This window comes from Lampris incognitus, chromosome 14, assembly GCF_029633865.1.
Source record: "Lampris incognitus isolate fLamInc1 chromosome 14, fLamInc1.hap2, whole genome shotgun sequence".
Classification (NCBI taxonomy): Eukaryota; Metazoa; Chordata; class Actinopteri; order Lampriformes; family Lampridae; genus Lampris; species Lampris incognitus.
This window is the reverse complement of record NC_079224.1, coordinates 5287287-5306672: the sequence shown is the minus strand read 5'-3', so window position 1 is coordinate 5306672 and position 19386 is coordinate 5287287. Positions and strand designations below refer to the sequence as shown.

The window sequence follows — 19386 nt, the reverse complement described above, 5'->3', positions numbered from 1 at the left end:
GCTCGACTAAAGGGTCAGACCCGCCGGCCAACGGCCAGCGTGTCTTCTTATACATGCACGTTACAATACTTTCCAGTGAAAAGTGTCTTCTATGACTGTGCCTGTGTATGTGTCCATGTTTGAGTCCACTGCCCTACAAATCAATGGGCCAGACCTACTGTAACCTACAAAAAAAAGACTCACGGGCCTACCGCCAGGGGTCGACCCCCTCTAGTCGAGCGGTTAGTGGTGTCGCCTTATGGTGCAGTACGCCTCAGATCGGATCCGGCAGTGGGCGGAGCATATGCTGGGTTGCAGCGGTGGGATCCGGAAGTGGGCGGAGCATATGCTGGGTTGCAGCGGTGGGATCCGGAAGTGTCCGGCAGCGCCTCAGAAGTTTGTTTTTTTTTCTCCCCGAGATAAAATCTATTTTATTCGAGGGCAATGTCTTGGAAAACAAACTTCACGTTCTTTTCGACCTTGTCGCCTCCTTTTATCTCCCCTGTAGAGTTGAATTTGGTCAGGGATACTGGACGTGATATCCTCCACTTTGCTTTCGCTTTGAAAAGTTTTTTTTTTAATCAAGACTACAGATATACAAACACATCAAACAAAGCCTTTATACTCTAAAACAACAGAGTAGGCTAATAACAGTACATCAAACATGTCAAAGACAATGAGAACAAAACAAGGAAACAGAAATAGTCAAGTAAAAAGAGATAAAATAAAATAGGACTATACAATATTCCAGGGGTTAAATTACATTAAACTGTTCAAATGCAAAGAATAATTTTTGGGCATTTCTGTTTTTCATACATTTTAGAGATTTTGACAAAGTTACTAATTCGGGTTTAAAGGCTGCTAAACAGGGATGCGTTTTGCAATATTTACATTTGTGCATGAAATATTTTGCCAAAATAATCACATTATTCAAGAAGAATTCTATATTTCTATCTTCCATAAACATTCCAAATTTTACAATTACTAGTAGAAATGGCGGTAGAGTACTAATGCTTGACTTCATCCATACATACAAATTATACCAGAAATTATAAGTAATGTTACAGTGGAAAATAAATGATCTGTTGTTTCTATGTCTGTCTTGCAGAATTGGCAGAAATTACATTACATTTTAAACTTATAAATTCACTGGAGGGGTAAATATCAATTATCTTGAAGTGAACCTCTTTGGCTTTGGGGGGGATAGGGAATGAAATGTATCTTTTTCTAATTTTATGGGCATTCAGATTTGAGTACATGTCTAAAATATAATCCCTTCTTAAAGGGTCAGGATAACATATCTTCAACAGCGAGTTTCTGATAAAGAGATTATTGCAGGCTCTGTCGACAAACTTTAAGTTATCAATCATGAAGGGGCGAAGTGTGGGGCTGACAGAGGAGTAAATAAGACATTGTGAGACCATCATCTTGAGTTGTATAGGGATCGCACCTATTACCATGTCATACGCCTTTACAGAGGAGGATAAACTATATTTCAAACACAACTCTTTTAATTCAATAAACTGCCTCTGTCATCCATGATGTGTGTAATGGACCAAACACCCTTCTTCCACCACTCTTCCAAAACCACAGATTTTCCCTTAAACAGGACACATCTATTATTCCAAATTAGAACCTCATGGGGGGTACAGTTGTGTTTAAACAACAGTTTCTAATATTGCAAAACTTGTATATGAAAGGCGGATAAACCTAACGGTATCTTGGACAGTTCAAAATCACAGTTCAAAAGAAAAGCAATCCCTCCCAGCTTTTTAAAGACTGCATTAGGAATGGCATGCCAAAACAGTCTCATCCATGACAAAGGCTTTTAGACACTTCAGTTTGATCATACCATTCATAATGTCAAAATCAATGGCATTCAGCCCCCCGTTTTCATAACTTTTCAAGAGGTCACTTTTCCTGACACAATGACAATTGTTTTTCCAAATAAAATTGAAATTAGTTTGGTTTATGGATTTAATCATTCTTGATAAAATAGCCAATGAGTAAGCAGGATAAATAAATCTAGAGAGACTCTCCATCTTGGTGAGTAGAGTCCTCCCAAACAGAGTAATGTCCCTCTGTAACCAGCTGTTTAATATAGCTTTACACTTAGTAATATTATTCTGAACATTCATCTCTTCTCTTGATTTAAGGTTTTTACTTAAGTTAATTCCTAAATATTTAACCTCAGTTTTAACAGGGGCACCAAATAAAGAGCTAGAATGATGCTCATGTATCGCTAGAAGTTCATATTTGCTTATATTCAGAGTTAAACCTGATGCTTTGGTAAAGAGCTCAAATAATTTAAGGGCCAAGGGGATCTGGGAGGCATTTTTAAGGAAAGTGTGGTGTCATCCACAAGTTGGCTTATCAGTAATTTGTTGCCCAAGGCCTCCAGGCCATCAGTGTTATCATTTTTAATTAGAATGGAAAGTAATTCTGCTACAGTAATGAATAATAAAGGGGAGCTGCCACAGCCTTGCCTAATGCCTCTCTTAACACCAAATCTCGGGCAGGTACCACCAGGTAAGGACACGTAACTGTTTATATCCTTGTATAACATGCTTATGGCACCAACAAACTTTTCTCCAAAGCCAAAATGATGTAGGGCTTGTAAAATGAAAGGGTGCTCAACAGAATGAAACGCTTTGTGAAAATCTAGAAACAGTAAGAATCCATCATCTTCAGCTAAATCACTGTAATCTAGCAGATCCAGAACCAGACAGACGTTATTGTGAATAGATCTTCCCTTGATAAAACAAGACTGTGTTTCACTATTTGTGTTGTACCTTCTTTCAGTCTGGCAGCTAACACTCCTGACAGAATCTTATGATCTCTATTTAGCAAATTGATAGGCCTTCAATTATCCAGAATACTTTTATCTTTCCCTGGTGTAGGGATCAATATAATTACTCCTTCTTTCATAGTTGGGGTCAGTTCCCGCCTTTCTATGCGGCCCTTTATTGCATTTGGTAAGAATTCTCTAATATCTGACCCAAAAACATTTGAAAAAATTGGTAGTAAGACCATCGGAGCCAGGAGATTTACCTGTAGCCATGTTTCGGATAACACAATCCAATTCTTCTATGAGAACGTCTGAATCACACAAGTCTTAGAAGGGCGCCTCAGAAGTCTCTTCGGAGCGCGGGAATAACGGGCGCGCTTCCGAGAGAGGGTGCTGTAACCTGCAAAAAAGAAAAAAGACACTGGCCTACCGCCAGGGGTCGACCCCCTCTAGTCGAGCCGGTAGCGATTCCGCCCTGTGGCGCAGTACACTGCAGCTCGAATCCGGTAGCGGGCAGATCATATACGCGGTTACACGACTATACAAGCCATGTTTATCAACCACCCAAGTCCAACAACGATTTCTTAAATGAACTTTCTGTTTGTTTTTATAACCTTCCTACGTTCTTTCCCCCAATATAACATTGCTGGGTGATAGTAATGTACACATGAATAATGTCAAATCAAACTATACAACAAACGTTATTGCCAGAACAAACTGGACGGAACCAATCTGCCCACATACTCCCCGGAGCATAAGAAGCGTCGCACAGCGTCACGAGGGACAGCGGCCCGGAAGTGAACAAGTGCCACGCTAAAGCAAAAAGGAAAAGCAGCCCGTGCTCGGAGGAAACGCTGCAGAGTTGCGGGACAGGCCTGTAAGTGTGCAGAGCGGATGCAGCTGCAGAATCCGGAGAGATGCTGAACTTCCGGTAAGATGCTGAACTTCCGTAATGGCAGAGACTGTTTCCCTGGCGAAGATTACTGCCGCTGCCAAACCAGTTTGGGTTGGCGTTAGTTTTACCGAACCACCCTCTTCTGCGCGTGGTTCGGTAGTTTAGCTCTTGAATGTTCATAGACGCCAGTTGGTTTGTCCGTTTGGCTGAACTCTAAGTAGACTGGCTGTAAATCCGTTTCGCAAATCTGATGATTTACGTACTGGGAATGAAGATGATAAAAAAGCACAGGGTAGTGGCTTTACTTGCTTTAGATGTAAGAAAACGTATTGTAACGGGCATGGATAAGTAGAGACGCTGGCCGCTGGCTGGCGGGTCTGAACCTTTAGTCGAGCGGTTAGTGATGTCTCCTGCGGTGCGGGCGATACGGGTTCGCTCCCCGGCCGCGGCAGTCCCTGTGGTTGCTTTGTCCCCCGAATTCGCTACAGCATAATTAAGTGAAATAAGGCACATATGCTTGATGTTTGTTTTCTTGCAATAATTGCAAATGCTTATTTTGTTGTCCCTTTATTTGTAATGGCATATTTTTACATAAATTGTTTTCTGTTTTTTTTTTTTATTCAAAGGTTTTTCACCTTATAGCTTATAGTTTATAGCTCATGCCTTATGACTTTTGGCTAATGGCAGATGACTGATGGATCAAATCAAGCTGCTGAACCTGCCAAAATAAAAGGAGGGAAAAAGGGAAAGCTTTGTGGTCATTGAGTGGAATCCAGTTAAAACCCTTTGGGTAGATGCATCAATCCCTTTCAAGTGGGCGAAGCTGCAAATATAAAAAAAATAAAATAAAAAACAGAACTTGACAGATAATGTCAACAGTACTCATACAAGGGATTTTACATCATGCCTGGACAGTTTTGGATCACAGCAATATATTGATGTTCCTACGCACTCCAATGGACCCATCCTTGATCTGATTTGCTACTCTGGTGTAACTCCTCTTAATTGCTATTGCCCATTTCTGACCACAAGTTAGTGTCTTTCAATGTTAACGTAACAGTATCCAAAGCATATTTTTTACGCTCCATCTCATTCCGTAACATTAACAATATTGGTTTATCTGCTCTTTCTAGTTGAATTGATAAACTCCCCAGCAAAGACAATTTAACCACCCCAGACGAACTGGTCTCTCATTACAATTATGGACTTTATAGTCTTTTATATGGTCTTGCTCCTTTAAAAACCCAGTCCGTTACCTTTACCCACTCTGCCCCTAGGTTTACATCTGAATTTTGCCAGCTTAAAGCTAAAGGCCATTGCCTGGTACGCCTTTATGTGAAAACGGGCCTTGTTGTTCATAAAGACATGTATGACAACCACATACTTCATTATAAGGAGGCTCTTTTCACAGCTAAATCGTCCTATTGTGCAAATTTAATTAGACCAGGCAAAGGGAACACAAGAGCCCTGTTTTCCTTGGTAAACAATACTTTACAGCCAGTGGACACTCTGGCACCTCATCTCTATTCAATTGCTCAATGTAACACCTTCATGACCGTTTTAATGCCAGAATTGAAAATATTCCCAGCGACTGACCTCTTTGAACAATACTACATACAATTCGCTTTATTCACCTTTCTATGTTCCCCCTCTTTTCTTCACTATCTACTTTTAAATTCCCAACTGTTGCTGAAATGTCTGGTCTCATTTGTAAATCCAAATCATCTACCTGCCAGTTAGATAAAAGTCTGTTTACCTTCTCTGTCCTCATTAATAACTGATATCATACATTCCTCCCTCACTTCTGGTCTAGTGCCCTCATCTCTCAAAACAGCTGCAATAAATCCCAATACTCAAGAAACGTGGTGTAGACCCCGACAATGTGAACAATGTTCACCAATTTTTCTCTAAAATACTTGAACAGTTGCAACTCACATACATGCTCACTTGACTGACAACAATCTATTTGAACAATTTCAGTCTGGTTTTCACTCCTTTCATAGTATGGATACTGCCTTGTTAAAAATCCCTATTAATCTGTTGATGGCACCTGACTCTGAGCTCTTAACCATACTCATCCTTCTTGATCTGAGTGCAGCCTTTGATACCATCTCACATAACATCCTCGTAGAGTGAGTAGCTTCCATTGGAATCATTGGCACGTCTCTTGCCTGGTCTAGCTCATATCTCTCTGGCTGCACTCAGTTTGTCCAACTTAAATAATCGAGATCACAGTCCTTTCCTGTTAATAACAGTGTTCCCCAGGGCTCTGTTGTGGGCCCCCTCCTATTTGTAATTTACATTTTATCCCTCTTACCCCTCAATTTCACTGTTACGCAGTTGACACCCAGGCCTATCTATCCACCAAGCCTACTCTTCCAACCACTTCCATTTCTGACTGCTTTTAGAAATTAAATCCTGGTTCTCGTACAACTTCCTCAAACATAATGGTGATAAAACTGAGGTTTTCCTCATAGGTACTAAATCTACTTTGGGTCAACCTGGTACTTTTCCTCGGACTATTGACAATTCTATAGTTCCTCCTTCCCCTCAGGTTAAGGGTCTGGGTGTCATGTTGGACAGCACATTATCTTTTGAAGCTCACATCAACAATGTTACTCAGTCTGCATACTTCCACCTACGCAACATTAATCGTTTTCGCCCATTAACACCTAACAGCACTGCCATTCTCATTCACACCCTGATTACATCCCATATTGACTACTACAATTCTATCCTCTTTGGTCTTCCTCTCAGTGGTCTTCATGAACTTCAGTTGGTCCAGAATTCATCTGCCCTTGTCATTACCAGAACTCCTTCCATTGATCATACCACTCCTGTTCTTCAACAGCGTCATTGGCTCCCTGTTAAATACTGCATCGAGTTCAAGATTCTCTTTCTCACCTTTTAAGGTCCTTAATAACCTAGCATCTTTGTATTTTTCCAAACTCCTTAATATCCACACACCCTCCTGTACTCTTAGACTCTCATCTGCCATCCAACTCACTACACCATCTGCCCACTTGACTACCATGGGGTGTAGAACCTTCAGTTGTTCTGCCCCCCCCCCCGCCTCTGGAATCGTCTCCCACAATACGTTGGCAACATTGACTCCCTTTCACCTTCAAATCTCATCTCAAACGCACCTTTTCAAAGTGGTATATTCAGTCTGATCCCGACATTAAGGGTTACACCCACACTGAGTTTTGCACAGATGATTATTTTATACCTATTGGTTGTATTACCTTATTATTGTGTACCGCTGCTTTGTTTAATTTTATGATGTCTGATACAGTGCTGCTTGTTTCTAACTGTGTTTTGCAAGGTGTCCTTGTGTGCTCTGAAAGGTGCCCATACGTAAATAAAATGCATATTATTATTATTATTATTGTTGTTGTTGTAGTATTATTAGGAGTGGGTTATAATGTGTTTCCAATACATGCTTTTTCAGGTGCCTTATTGCATCTGCACTAATTCGACTTTCAAGCGCAATGTGAGCTTGTCCACCTTGTGAGGTTGCCTCGGTAATGCAATCACAATACAACCTCAAAACGATTTCTGAGTGTAATTGCTTTGAGGATTGATTGAAAGCTTTGTGGTACAAAACTAGATTTGTTCTTCAGTAGAATACAAATGAAGGACTCACTTTTTCCTCAGTCCGTGATACAACATTGTATCACAACTTCAACCTAAATAAGAAATCAGTTTACTTCTCCCATTCCTGCTGAGAACACCGCTACTGGGAAAGACCAAGGTTGCTCAGGGTTAACTTGAATGATCTTGAATTATTACATGAATTTTACATTGATGTAATTTTAAAATACAAGTGTGAGCATGTTTTCATTATCCCCAATGAATAAGATTTAAAAGGACAGCCTTTCCAAGCCTGGTTTAGGCTGCATTTTTCAGACAATTTCAGCTGGCAAGTGGACAAGCAAGATGATTAAAATGTACTGGCAGGGTTGCTGATGGGAAAATTAATAATTGCATGGCAGCATGCATATTCCCTATTCATAAATAGGTATTAGCGTGTCTTTTACCACTTACTCTGTTTTGATCACACTGCCTCCTTTAGATGATTTGCATGCCCTGTAAGAGATTCATTAAAGCACACCACTGCACTAAAATACTGCCTGCTGTGGATAGGCAGTATAGGTTCCAATTTATGATTATCTACATTGAACGGTTTCTTTAAAAGTAGGTCTAATGAAAAGGCTTTTTTTTCTGCAATTGCTTTTTTCTTTTGCAATTTAATGGCAGGTTGGAAAATGAAAAACACGCTTGGTAGTGTACATCTTTCATTCTGGCCTCATAAGCAAAATGGCTCCTAAATTCTCTCCCTATTAAAAACGTGGGGTTCAAACTACCTTGGTTATAAAAGGAAGTCCGTTGGATTTCATTTGGCTGAAATTTTTGGATGTAGTTATACTACGGAGAGGAATAGACGGTGATGCTCTAATATTCTTTGCTAGTTACTGTTACAGTCTATTACAGCACTCCTCGAATGACGCGAGCGAGCAGGTTTGTTTCTAATCACTTTCAGTGGTCTGCATTAGTCTGTCCTAATCAGCTCTGTGCATCACTGAACAGGACAAGTGAGATTTCGGTTGGTTGAGAAATAGCTGGCTTTGATTGTACTTGGGCATAGTTTCGCTGACTTGTTCCAATTGAATTGACGGAGGAAACAAAATTAATGCCCACTCTCCAAGATGATTACTTCCCATTTTTGTTAATCAGCGACACCGTCAGATGCTGTCTGGACGCTGTGACAACACCAGACGTCCTCTTTCTAGAGACATGTCCGGAAGCAGTGTTGGCTGCAGTAGCTACGAAGGGAGCGTGTCTCTGTTCCCTCAACCCTATTTCATTGAGCTTACCTAAATCTAACCTGATTTAGCCTCAACCTCTAGCTAGCCTTAACCTTAAGCCAAGGCTTACCTTAACCCAACCTTAACCGATAGTAACCCATTCGACAGCCGACCCACAGGGCTGAGGGACCACGGGGCTGACTAGGGTTGGTGTCGTTTGGATTTTAACAATTCTGATTGCGGTTCTTAACGATTCTCAATTCCAGTTCTTTGAGGGGTGGGGTCAAAGCAGGTCACATACTTATGTCACAGAAAGAAAGCCTTTACACAGTCATATCCATATTCAGTGGCCTTCATACAGTTTATGGGACCTGTAAATTAATTTGATTTGGTTGATTTTGGTTAAATGATATGATTCAATAATAATCCGTTCATTCTTTTTTTCATCCGCTGTATTGTAACTCACACCGCAACCTGCCGAAATGACGACGCGGCACCAGTCTAAAAACCAGTTAGTTTACAGTTTGGGGAGCTGCCGCCCACGTGGGTGTGGATGGGAGAGGAGTAGGAACGTTCATCTGCGAAAAAACACATTACAGTATCTGCACACACTTGACAGTTTTTAGCAATTCCATCAAACCTAGCTAGTTTTCTGTCTCGATGTTAAGAAAAAGACAAACCTTATTTAATTCTCACTTTCCCAACTGCGATGAGGTGCATGGCTGTGGGATGAGGGTTGACTGAGGAAGGCGAGGCATGAGGGAGAGGGAGACCGGTGCATGGCTTTGGGATGAGGGTTGACTGAGGAGGGTGAGGGAGAGGGAGACCGGTGCATGGCTTTGGGATGAGGGTTGACTGAGGAGGGTGAGGGAGAGGGAGACCGGTGCATGGCTTTGGGATGAGGGTTGACTGAGGAGGGCGAGGGAGAGGGAGACCGGCGCATGGCTGTGGGATGAGGGTTGACTGAGGAAGGCGAGGGAGAGGGAGACCGGTGCATGGCTGTGGGATGAGGGTTGACTGAGGAAGGCGAGGGAGAGGGAGACCGGTGCATGGCTGTGGGATGAGGGTTGACTGAGGAGGGCGAGGCATGAGGGAGAGGGAGACCGGCGCAACATGTCAAAAACGGTACACTCCTTGATGTGTGTGTATGTATATATATATATATATATATATATATATATATATATATATATATATATATATATATATACACTACCGTTCAAAAGTTTGGGATCACCCAAACAATTTTGTGTTTTCCATGAAAAGTCACACTTATTCACCACCATATGTTGTGAAATGAATAGAAAATAGAGTCAAGACATTGACAAGGTTAGAAATAATGATTTGTATTTGAAATAAGATTTTTTTACATCAAACTTTGCTTTCGTCAAAGAATCCTCCATTTGCAGCAATTACAGCATTGCAGACCTTTGGCATTCTAGCTGTTAATTTGTTGAGGTAATCTGGAGAAATTGCACCCCACGCTTCCAGAAGCAGCTCCCACAAGTTGGATTGGTTGGATGGGCACTTCTTTGAGCAGATTGAGTTTCTGGAGCATCACATTTGTGGGGTCAATTAAACGCCCAAAATGGCCAGAAAAAGAGAACTTTCATCTGAAACTCGACAGTCTATTCTTGTTCTTAGAAATGAAGGCTATTCCATGCGAGAAATTGCTAAGAAATTGAAGATTTCCTACACCGGTGTGTACTACTCCCTTCAGAGGACAGCACAAACAGGCTCTAACCAGAGTAGAAAAAGAAGTGGGAGGCCGCGTTGCACAACTGAGCAAGAAGATAAGTACATTAGAGTCTCTAGTTTGAGAAACAGACGCCTCACAGGTCCCCAACTGGCATCTTCATCAAATAGTACCTGTTAGAGCCTGTTTGTGCTGTCCTCTGAAGGGAGTAGTACACACCGGTGTAGGAAATCTTCAATTTCTTAGCAATTTCTCGCATGGAATAGCCTTCATTTCTAAGAACAAGAATAGACTGTCGAGTTTCAGATGAAAGTTCTCTTTTTCTGGCCATTTTGAGCGTTTAATTGACCCCACAAATGTGATGCTCCAGAAACTCAATCTGCTCAAAGAAGTGCCCATCCAACCAATCCAACTTGTGGGAGCTGCTTCTGGAAGCGTGGGGTGCAATTTCTCCAGATTACCTCAACAAATTAACAGCTAGAATGCCAAAGGTCTGCAATGCTGTAATTGCTGCAAATGGAGGATTCTTTGACGAAAGCAAAGTTTGATGTAAAAAAATATTATTTCAAATACAAATCATTATTTCTAACCTTGTCAATGTCTTGACTCTATTTTCTATTCATTTCACAACATATGGTGGTGAATAAGTGTGACTTTTCATGGAAAACACGAAATTGTTTGGGTGATCCCAAACTTTTGAACGGTAGTGTATATATATATGTAGTTTTTCCACGTTAGTAGTGCATCCTCCCTTGCATGAAATAACCTTGGTGCAGGTGTTGCCCTGTGCTGAGCCATATTTTTTTCGAACAAAGTGACGCAGGCTTTTGAGCGCGTGATGCGGTCCATGGTAGCGCCCAGCTCTCCCCAGACTTCTGCCCGCAGAACGAAAACGAAACGTATGGCTGTGCCGGGTTCGTCCAGTCCAGAAAGAGCACCAGTGTGCAGCTTGGGAGATGGGAAGGCATGCATGCGTCCGACTCGCATGACTGTAAGCACAGCCGCGCAGATGGATGTGAAACTAGTGCGCCTGACATTTGTTGAGGAACCGATTGTAATTTCCTACTGATTCCATTGGTATTCGAACTTTGCAACCAGTTCTAACTTGGAATTGGTTCTGGATGCCCAACCCGAGGGCTGACCCTGCCACTAACAGCAAGACAAGTTTTAGCACTAGCCAGGCAGCTAGTAGATAGGTAGACTACAACCCTCATGAAGCATGCCAGTATAACACCCGCTGACCTCCTGCAGGCCTTGAATTGGGGGCTGACCTACTCAAGGTTGATACTCTGGGTGGCTCGTTTTGATATGGCTGCCATATTTTGAAAAATGCAAGCTAACACATAAGCACACCAGTGCACGAACCCATGTGGGTGTATTTTCCGTTTGCCTGTCAATCAAAATGAATGATAATCGTCAGTCCCTTTAAAAAAAACGAACCTCCTCGGCCGGCCTTTGCAGGGAATCATCAGCAAACCATACAAAACATACCAGTCACTGTTCTCCACCCAGGCGTATTGTAGCTTACAAAAGTAGAAACCTTTCTTTATTGTAATGCCTCGTATGTTTCTTTGCAGACTTTGTGTGTGTGTGACCACCGTTAAGCGTTGTAACCGAGTGTATTTCCGCCTGCTGCGGGATTCGATCCGTAGTTGTACTGCACCACGAGGCGACATCACCAAGCGCTCGACCAAAGGGCCGACCCCCTGATCGATCCGCCAGAGGGCCGACCCCCCCGGCTGATTGACCAAAGGGGGCGACCCCCTGGCTGATAAAGGGCCGACCCCCCGGCTGATCGGCCAGGGGGTCTTTGGTAGGTTACGACAGTGAGTATGATAGATGAATGACGCGGGGTTGGGAAAGGCCGGGTTTAAAGGGACTTACTTACCCATGACTCTGAACTGGCCAATCAACTCGCCCTGCATAAACTTGCAGTTATGTTGGAGCCTGATATATACGTACAAATAGATGGATAGACAGATAGTTACACAACATTTTCACGTACACGTCCCAGGCGGGTTTTACAAGGCTTGATTCTCTATTTTCATTTTCTTTTTCTTTTTTTTTATGTCCCAATAGGAATAACTGATTCGACATTTCCCCCTCCTCTGTTTCTTTCCTATCATTTTTTCCAGTGATGGTCCAGCGTCCTTCCGTTGGTGCATTGCTATCGCGAAGACTCGTTTCACATAGCAAGATAGATGTTGGAGTTATGTTTGCCCTTCAGCAGACTTTGCAGAGTCTCAAGTTACTTTGGTCTTTTAAAATAGAACATTCTCCCTCTGCCTGGAGCCATCACTGCCAGAACGAGCAGGACAAGTCAGCACCTATGCTCTCCCGACAGCACATGAAACCAGCTAGTTTCCCCCCAAACCAAAGTCACTACTGCGTACAGAATCACAGCATTCATTTAAGGCTTTTGCAGGATCCCAACAGTTCACAGTTTCTTTAACTTACGCAGAGCTGTGGGGTGATCGGTGAGTTAAAACAGCCTGGCTACCTGACAGAATTGACACCAGCACCACACCAGACTTTTCCAGCATTTTAAGGCCTAGTCGCTATTTCCAGCCGCGCTCCTGTGGGGTCACAGGAGCTGTGGAAGTTGTTACTAATGGCTTCGCCTAATGGGACGTCATAGGGCCAAATTTCTCCCTTCACTGCTTGACTTTTTTCAAGTTCGGGGGTTGGGTAAGGGGCTAGGTTGGGCACGGCTCACATTTTCTGTAGACATTAAAGCTGCCAAGCTTTATGAGGACACTGCCGAGTCTGGGATAAAGTGAATACCTCAGCGTTGCTCTACCATGTTGTCACGATGAGCCTCAGTGCAAATCCTCCTCAGGACTACATTCGTTTATCGAATTCACGTCTATTAATTTGTATTTTTTATCCAGTACATCCATTTATTTATTTCCTAAGTGTGTCTTTAGAAAGGGTTTAAGATCAGCATCTACAAATGTCTAATGAATACATACTGAACCCACCATTTTCTTTAATAAAGCAAGAAACACTACTACCGAGTAGTGTACAACAAATACCAAGAGATACAGGGCCGACGAAGAGTTGTGTCAACTACCTCTTATTTATCTCTGAGCATTTCTTATTGCGTTTTTGTTTCATTTTCCTGTGACAGCGAGTGGATGTTTGGGTTGTGTGTAGCGCTGAGTTGTGTTTATTCTTGCTACGTGCCATTAGCATGTGCTTTTCTTTCTCTTGCTTTTGTCTCTCTCTCTGGTGTGTTTTGATGTGTTTTGTCTCTCGTTGGTCACAGTAGGTGAGTGTGGGTTGTGCAGCACAACTTGCGTTGAATGTGAACTACACAGTCCAGTGGGAAGGGAGTGTGTAGTGCACAGCAGCTGAAGTAACGTAAGAGTAGGTGAGGAGGTGTAGGGAGAAACAAGTGTGTACTTCCTCCTACTGCTTGTCCAACATGTACCACAGTCTGATGCATACGGAGATGTGTGCGCTGGGTTTGATGTGTGGATTTGCTGATCACTTCACATTATTGGCATCGGCTTTTCTGTGTGTTATATCCTGCTTATTACTTGTTGGAAATAAATCATCATCATCATCATCATCATCATCATCATCATCATCACTCAGAGTGCAGTGCATGCAGCGCACACCTGAAAAGACCCAGGACCTGTTTTAGGTAGAACCACCTGGCTTGAGTAGTATTATTCTAGATAGCATTACTCTAGATAGCATTACTCCAGATAGTAATACTCTACATAGTAATACTCTAGATAGCATTACTCCAGATAGTAACACTCTACATAGTAATACTCTAGATAGCACTACTCCAGATAGTAATACTCTACATAGTATTACTCTAGATAGCATTACTCCAGATAGTAATACTCTAGATAGTAATGCTCTAGATAGTATTATTCTAGATAGTATTACTCTGGATAGTATTACTCTAGATGGTAATACTCTAGATAGTGTTATTCTAGCGAGTATTACTCTGGACAGTATTGCTCCAGGTAGTATTACTCTGGATAGTTTTATTCTAGACCTTCCCCTGACAGAGCTGCTCCAGACTGACTGTCACATGGCTGAACACCTCTTCTTCACGGACTTCCTCTGACAACATAGTTTGACTGTTCAACTGTTTTCTCAACTGTGTCATCTGACTACCACCAGACGACAACAGCTGTTCAGGAAATGGAGACACAGCTAGGTCTCAGTTTTCACCATGTCATACATGTATTGTTAATTAGACGAAGAATGAGGCGACACATTAACTCAGACGGATAGCACGTTGATTCAGCCTGACCGTCTTTTTATACATCTGCTTTTCAAGATGACAACAACATATTTTTGGAATGATTCAATACAGAGGAGACATGTAGGTCAGGTGAATCGGCCATACTAAATTGTCCCTAGGTGTGTGTGTGTGTGTGTGTGTGTGTGTGTGTGTCTCAGCCTTGTGACGCCCTGGCGGCCTGTCCAGGGTGTCTCCCCGCCTGCTGGCCAGGGACTGCTGGGATAGGCTCCAGCATCCCCGCCACCCTGAGAGCAGGATAAGCGGTCTGGATAATAGATGGATGGATGGATGAACAATACAGAATTAGAATCAGAACCAGAATTAGGATCTTGGTGTATACGTGCAGACCTATTAGGCCACCGAGGCACATTTGTAATTTGTGATGATGGGCTACACAAACGAACCTGCCTTGACTTATAATGGAGTGGTACTGCTCCAGCAGTGACACGTATGCAGCAACGGCTACTTTCTGTCTCCAAATTCCATCCATCCATCCATCCATCCATCCATCCATCCATCCATCCATCCACCCATTATCCAAACCACTTGCTCTGCTCTCAGGGTGGTGGGGATGGTGGAGCCTATCCCAGCAGTCCCTCGGCAGCAGGTGGGGGGACACCCTGGACAGGCCGCCAGTCCATCACAGGGCTAAATGCTTCTGTCAGAAGTAAATGCTAACAAACCCAATGACTTGTATAGCGTCTCTCTGTGCTTATTTTATCAGGTTTATTGCTGGTGTGTGTGTGTGTGTGTGTGTGTGTGTGTGTGTGTGTGTGTGTGTGTGTGTGTGTGTGTGTGTGTGGGAGGGGAATTCTACTCATTGCGTTGGGTCAGTACCAGCTGCATTTTAAAGCTGGCTGCTGGTTGTAAAGACTTCCCAGTTGAGTGGGAGGTTTTCCAGCGCTAGGGGAAGGTGGTCTGCAGTGCATCACAACAGTTCTACATCGAGCAAGGACGGATAAAAAACTATTTCCCATCAGCCCATTTCTGATTTGATGAGCCGCATTTTAAATAGTTGCTCACACGGTAAACTGGTTCATTTGTTCCAGATGTCAGTCACCAGTTTACATGTACGCAGTACTGTCAGTGTACTGTTTGGACAGTTGTACTCTACACTTGTCTTTATATACGCTGTACTGTCAGTGTACTGTTTGGACAGTTGTACTCTATACATGTCTTTATATACGCTGTACTGTCAGTGTACTGTTTGGACAGTTGTACTCTACACTTGTCTTCATATATGCTGTACTGTCAGTGTACTGTTTGGACAGTTGTACTCTACACTTGTCTTCATATATGCTGTACTGTCAGTGTACTGTTTGGACAGTTGTACTCTATACATGTCTTTATATACACTGTACTGTCAGTGTACTGTTTGGACAGTTGTACTCTATACATGTCTTTATATACGCAGTACTGTCAGTGTACTATTTGGACAGTTGTACCCTACACATGTCTTTATATACGCTGTACTGTCAGTGTACTATTTGGACAGTTGTACTCTACACATGTCTTTATATACACTGTACTGTCAGTGTACTGTTTGGACAGTTGTACTCTACACATGTCTTTATATACGCAGTACTGTCAGTGTACTGTTGGGACAGTTGTACTCTACACATGTCTTTATATATTTATATACGCTGTACTGTCAGTGTACTGTTTGGACAGTTGTACTCTACACATTTCTTTATATATTTATATACGCTGTACTGTCAGTGTACTGTTTGGACAGTTGTACTCTACACATGTCTTCATATACGCTGTACTGTCAGTATACTGTTTGGACAGTTGTACTCTACACATGTCTTTATATACGCAGTACTGTCAGTGTACTGTTGGGACAGTTGTACTCTACACATGTCTTCATATACGCTGTACTGTCAGTATACTGTTTGGACAGTTGTACTCTACACATGTCTTTATATATTTATATACGCAGTACTGTCAGTGTACTGTTTGGACAGTTGTACTCTACACATGTCTTTATATACGCAGTACTGTCAGTGTACTGTTGGGACAGTTGTACTCTACACATGTCTTCATATACGCTGTACTGTCAGTATACTGTTTGGACAGTTGTACTCTACACATGTCTTTATATATTTATATACGCAGTACTGTCAGTGTACTGTTTGGACAGTTGTACTCTACACTTGTCTTTATATACGCTGTACTGTCAGTGTACTGTTTGGACAGTTGTACTCTACACATGTTTTCATATACGCTGTACTGTCAGTGTACTGTTTGGACAGTTGTACTCTACACTTGTCTTTATATACGCTGTACTGTCAGTGTACTGTTTGGACAGTTGTACTCTACACTTGTCTTTATATACGCTGTACTGTCAGTGTACTGTTTGGAGAGTTGTACTCTACACATGTCTTCATATACGCTGTACTGTCAGTGTACTGTTTGGACAGTTGTACTCTACACATGTCTTTATATACGCAGTACTCTCAGTGTACCATTTGGACAGTTGTACTCTACATTTATCTTTGTATACGCTGTACTGTCAGTGTACTGTTTGGACAGTTGTACTCTACACTTGTCTTTGTATATTTATATACGCTGTACTGTCAGTGTACTGTTTGGACAGTTGTACTCTACACTTGTCTCTATATACGCTGTACTGTCAGTGTACTGTTTGGACAGTTGTACTCTACACATGTCTTTATATACGCTGTACTGTCAGTGTACTGTTTGGACAGTTGTACTCTACACTTGTCTTTATATACGCTGTACTGTCAGTGTACTGTTTGGACAGTTGTACTCTACACATGTCTTTATATACGCTGTACTGTCAGTATACTGTTTGGACAGTTGTACTCTACACTTGTCTTTATATATTTATATACGCTGTACTGTCAGTGTACTGTTTGGACAGTTGTACTCTACACTTGTCTTTATATATTTATATACGCTGTACTGTCAGTGTACTGTTTGGACAGTTGTACTCTACACTTGTCTTTATATACGCTGTACTGTCAGTGTACTGTTTGGACAGTTGTACTCTACACATGTCTTTATATACGCTGTACTGTCAGTATAATGTTTGGACAGTTGTACTCTACACTTGTCTTTATATATTTATATACGCTGTACTGTCAGTGTACTGTTTGGAAAGTTGTACTCTACACTTGTCTTTATATATGCTGTACTGTCAGTGTACTGTTTGGACAGTTGTACTCTATACATGTCTTTATATATGCTCTACTGTCAGTGTACTGTTTGGACAGTTGTACTCTACACTTGTCTTTATATATTTATATACACTGTACTGTCAGTGTACTGTTTGGACAGTTGTACTCTACACTTGTCTTTGTATATTTATATACGCTGTACTGTCAGTGTACTGTTTGGACAGTTGTACTCTACACTTGTCTTTATATATTTATATACGCTGTACTGTCAGTACTGTTTGGACAGTTGTACTCTACACATGTCTTTATATACGCTGTACTGTCAGTGTACTGTTTGGACAGTTGTACTCTCCACTTGTCTTTATATACGCTGTACTGTCAGTGTACTGTTTGGACAGTTGTACTCTACACTTGTCTTTATATATGCTGTACTGTCAGTGTACAGTTTGGACAGTTGTACTCTATACATGTCTTCATATATGCTGTACTGTCAGTGTACTGTTTGGACAGTTGTACTCTACACTTGTCTTTATATATTTATATACGCTGTACTGTCAGTGTACTGTTTGGACAGTTGCACTCTATATATGTCTTCATATATGCTGTACTGTCAGTGTACTGTTTGGACAGTTGTACTCTGCACTTGTCTTTGTATATTTATATACGCTGTACTGTCAGTGTACTGTTTGGACAGTTGTACTCTACACTTGTCTTTGTATATTTATATACGCTGTACTGTCAGTGTACTGTTTGGACAGTTGTACTCTACACATGTCTTTATATATGCTGTACTGTCAGTGTACTGTTTGGACAGTTGTACTCTACACTTGTCTTTGTATATTTATATACGCTGTACTGTCAGTGTACTGTTTGGACAGTTGTACTCTACACTTGTCTTTATATATTTATATACGCTGTACTGTCAGTGTACTGTTTGGACAGTTGTACTCTACACTTGTCTTTATATACGCGGTACTGTCAGTGTACTGTTTGGACAGTTGTACTCTACACATGTCTTTATATACGCGGTACTGTCAGTGTACTGTTTGGACAGTTGTACTCTACACATGTCTTCATATATGTGGTACTGTCAGTGTACTGTTTGGACAGTTGTACTCTACACATGTCTTTATATACGCTGTACTGTCAGTGTACTGTTTGGACAGTTGTACTCTACACATGTCTTCATATACGCTGTACTGTCAGTGTACTGTTTGGACAGTTGTACTCTACACATGTCTTTATATACACTGTACTGTCAGTGTACTGTTTGGACAGTTGTACTCTACACATGTCTTTATATACGCAGTACTGTCAGTGTATTGTTTGGACAGTTGTACTCTACACATGTCTTTATATACGCGGTACTGTCAGTGTACCGTTTGGACAGTTGTACTCTACATTTATCTTTGTATATGCTGTACTGTCAGTGTACTGTTTGGACAGTTGTACTCTACACTTGTCTTTATATATGCTGTACTGTCAGTGTACTGTTTGGACAGTTGTACTCTACACATGTCTTTATATACGCTGTACTGTCAGTGTACTTTTTGGACAGTTGTACTCTACACTTGTCTTTATATATTTATATACGCTGTACTGTCAGTGTACTGTTTGGACAGTTGTTCTCTACACTTGTCTTTATATATTTATATACGCTTTACTGTCAGTGTACTGTTTGGACAGTTGTACTCTACACTTGTCTTTATATATTTATATACGCTGTACTGTCAGTGTACTGTTTGGACAGTTGTATTCTTCACATGTCTTTATATATTTATATACGCTGTACTGTCAGTGTACTGTTTGG

At 41.6% G+C, this 19386-nt stretch overlaps 1 protein-coding gene across 2 annotated transcripts in view; it reads left to right on the top strand.

Annotated features, from left to right (window-relative positions):
- Window positions 1–19386, top strand: part of LOC130124091 (junctophilin-1-like) — a 55256-nt gene that overhangs the window by 12599 nt on the left and 23271 nt on the right. The gene's annotated exons all lie outside the window — the stretch shown is intronic.